Source organism: Cheilinus undulatus, linkage group 1, assembly GCF_018320785.1.
Source record: "Cheilinus undulatus linkage group 1, ASM1832078v1, whole genome shotgun sequence".
In the NCBI taxonomy this organism is placed as follows: Eukaryota; Metazoa; Chordata; class Actinopteri; order Labriformes; family Labridae; genus Cheilinus; species Cheilinus undulatus.
The window spans coordinates 17,177,251-17,180,721 of NC_054865.1; the positions used below are offsets into that span (position 1 = coordinate 17,177,251).

At 43.6% G+C, this 3,471-nt stretch overlaps 2 non-coding genes across 2 annotated transcripts; one reads left to right on the forward strand and one right to left on the reverse strand.

The window, feature by feature from the left end:
* Positions 1-479: 479 nt before the first annotated feature.
* On the reverse strand, positions 480-552 carry trnaa-agc. Its single transcript has one exon. It is a non-coding gene; the product is annotated as a tRNA-Ala (tRNA).
* A 154-nt stretch (positions 553-706) lies between these two features.
* trnas-gcu lies at positions 707-788 on the forward strand. Its single transcript has one exon. It is a non-coding gene; the product is annotated as a tRNA-Ser (tRNA).
* The last annotated feature ends 2,683 nt before the right edge of the window (positions 789-3,471 follow it).

A 3,471-nucleotide genomic window follows, 5' to 3' on the forward strand; every position in this document is an offset into this window, starting at 1 on the left:
ATGGCACAGAGCCAGGCACCAGCGCTCTGATCATATGGTTAGTGTAAGGTCAAGGAGCAGGCAAATAGCATGAGAGCTTCCATCCAAACAGGTTGGAGCATTCTTTAAAATCTGAGAGGATCATCTTTCTCCAGAATGGGTGTGGCTCCAGCTCCACACACGCATTGGCCCATGCCTGTGAGGTGGCCTTGTTCTTACAGCTCTGCAATCAGTGTTGCTCCAATGGGGTAGTTGATATCTTTCTAGTCTTTCTATCTTCATTGGAGGCCCAAGTGGATAGAAACAATATGGTCCCTGATTATGAAGAGAAAGCACTGTGGGACAAGCCTAGCCCGTAGACAAGGAAGTATGGTTTCACAGGATGACACGAATGCCTGATAGGCTTGCTGACTTGAATGAAAGTTGTTTCATTGTGGACATGAAATGTCTCACTTTTCCACTCATTGTTTCCCCACCAGAAGAGAGCAAAGAAGGCATTGTGGAGAATGCGGGCATCGATCCCGCTACCTCTCGCATGCTAAGCGAGCGCTCTACCATTTGAGCTAATTCCCCTCTGTAGGCCATCCCTGGCAGCACTGCCAGATCGGTATGTGCAGAGGAAGTTCTACACATATGCATCAGCAGCACTGCCAAATGCATATGTGTAGAACTTCCTCTGCATCTCAAGATCACCGCATGAAGTGTGGCAAAAAAATACTGATCCAGAGACGAGGTGGCCGAGTGGTTAAGGCGATGGATTGCTAATCCATTGTGCTCTGCACACGTGGGTTCAAATCCCATCCTTGTCGTGTCACAGGAGACTTTCTTCTGCAATGCTTGCATTTCTTCAGCACAGCATAGGTGTGAGATGGCTGCCTCTTGTCAACTTTAAAACAATTTGCCACAGGCTGTTGCTGCTAACAAGCAGGAGAACTTCCATTCACTTTCTCGTCACACTACAGGAGACATTCTTCTGCCATGCTTGCATTTCAACACAATGTGTCTTCAATGTCAGCCATCAAGATAGCCATCTTTTGTCAACTTCAGAACAATTTGCCAGTGGCTGTTGCTTCCAACAAGCAGGAAAACTTAACAAATTGCCTGTTATTTTGTGCACCAGCAGGACTGGATTTCCTACCTGGCAGGTCCAGGCCCATGCCCGTGAGGTGGCCTTGTTCTTACAGCTCTGCAATCAGTGTTGCTCCAGTGGGGTAGTTGATATCTTTCTAGTCTTTCTATCTTCATTGGAGGCCCAAGTGGATAGAAACAATATGGTCCCTGATTATGAAGAGAAAGCACTGTGGGACAAGCCTAGCCCGTAGACAAGGAAGTATGGTTTCACAGGATGACACGAATGCCTGATAGGCTTGCTGACTTGAATGAAAGTTGTTTCATTGTGGACATGAAATGTCTCACTTTTCCACTCATTGTTTCCCCACCAGAAGAGAGCAAAGAAGGTATTGTGGAGAATGAGGGCATAGATCCCGCTACCCGCTACCTTCACAATATGTCTCACTTTTCCACTCATTGTTTCCCCACCAGAAGAGAGCAAAGAAGGCATTGTGGAGAATGCGGGCATCAATCAGGCATCGATCCCGCTACCTCTCACATGCTTAGCGAGCGCTCTACCATTTGAGCTGATTCCCCTCTGTAGGCCATACCTGGCAGCACTGCGAGATGCGTATGTGCAGAGGAAGTTCTACACATATGCATCAGCAGCACTGCCAAATGCATATGTGTAGAACTTCCTCTGCATCTCAAGATCACCGCATGAAGTGTTCAGATTATGAGAAAGGTTTCTGCTGTTCTAGATGTTCACTGTTCCTCTTTCTAAAGAGACTTTAGCATTCTGGTTGACAGAAACGGAGGCTCTGCCTGCCGAGCTATCTGTCAATCAAATGAGATGCGCCATCAGCTTTCATCCTAAATATCAGCCAAACGATCGTGGTACAAAAAATTAACCCCCCCGTACAGTGGGAGCACAATAAGACACTAGCTAATGAGACATATTTGGTGTTTTGAACCAGGCTGTAAACCAGTTTATTTTGTGTCTCAAAACTGGCTGTTTAACATGTGTGCAGATGGAACTTCTGGTTTTCCTGCAGCCGGCCTCAAGTGGACAGTCACGGTATAGCAGTTTTTTGCACTTCCGCATTGGCTTCATTTTTTAGGACCGGAGTTTGCTGCTTGGCTTCAGCACGGTTAGAATATAGCGCGGTACGGATGGCCTAGTGTGAGTACGCCCTAAAAGACTGAACTATTTTCCTCAATAGTACTGATTCAGGCACCATTTTTGTTTTAAAGCATCAATTTGGCACCAGTATTGCAGAAAACCCAAGCAATACCCAACCCTAGTCTAATCTGTCTCAGTCAAGAATGAAATGATGGATACATAGGGAGGGACTGAAAGGGGGATTGTGCTTTTAAACAAATATAAAAACTCAATGTGTCCTACTGGATAAAACCAGTGTAAAATAAAACCAGCAAAGTGTTGTTCTGCTGGACAGTCAAACCTGATATGTTAAGCCATTGGGATTAGCAGCATTGCCACAGAATGTTTCTGGGGTTTTTTATGAAACATTTTTCTCACATCACAAAGGCAAGGAGTTATGGCAACTAAAACTTTTACACCCAAACACAGATGTTATACTTTGCCTCTTTGCATGCATTTCCCTCCTCATAAAAAGCATATTCACCTCAAAAGAGCTATAACTGAAAAAATCTGCCTTCTACAGCCTCCTCCTCTCCTCCTTCACCCCTTAGATACTAAATTAGATTCATGAGAAAATGAGCAGAGAGGACAAAGCAATCAACGACTCCAGCTGTTCCATACTAACCAGGGGATCTATGCTCTGAATGTCTCATGCAGGTAAATTTGTGGATCACAGCGCAGTCATATTGGAAGAACATGACAGGTATGCCAATCATTCACCGACCTTGAGTCCAGTCAGGAGTGAATTTTGATTCTAAAAGTTTAGTCAGTGAAGCCAAGCAAGCTTATCAATACCAGAGAAGTGCAAGGCAATCAAGACACAGCTTTTCATTTTAATGATCATGGACTTTTCAAGATAGTGCTCCCATTCATTTAGCAAACACAGGACAGAGAGGGAAAACTGACGGAGATTTATTGGCTCAAGTAGTCAAATTACAACCAATTCTGTACTGTTAGGTCAAAAACTGTCTCTAAACCAAGCGAATGTATTATTTCCTGTTTTAGTAATGGCCACACAGTTTAAACTGGTGGAAATGAACTGACTCTTACTAACCACAGCAAACCTGCAAGAACTGAATATCCCCATAAAGTCAAATTTGTAAATGAAAAAATCTGTAAACAAATGTTTACAAAAATAACATGTTTATACATTTTTAACACTTTTATATGGCTCCATCTTAGAATACCAAATGCAAATATACTTTGGAGTAAGGATATCCAAAAAAGAGCACCGTAAAACTCCCTCTAGGTTTGTTGTTTTCTGCACTATGTTCACACTG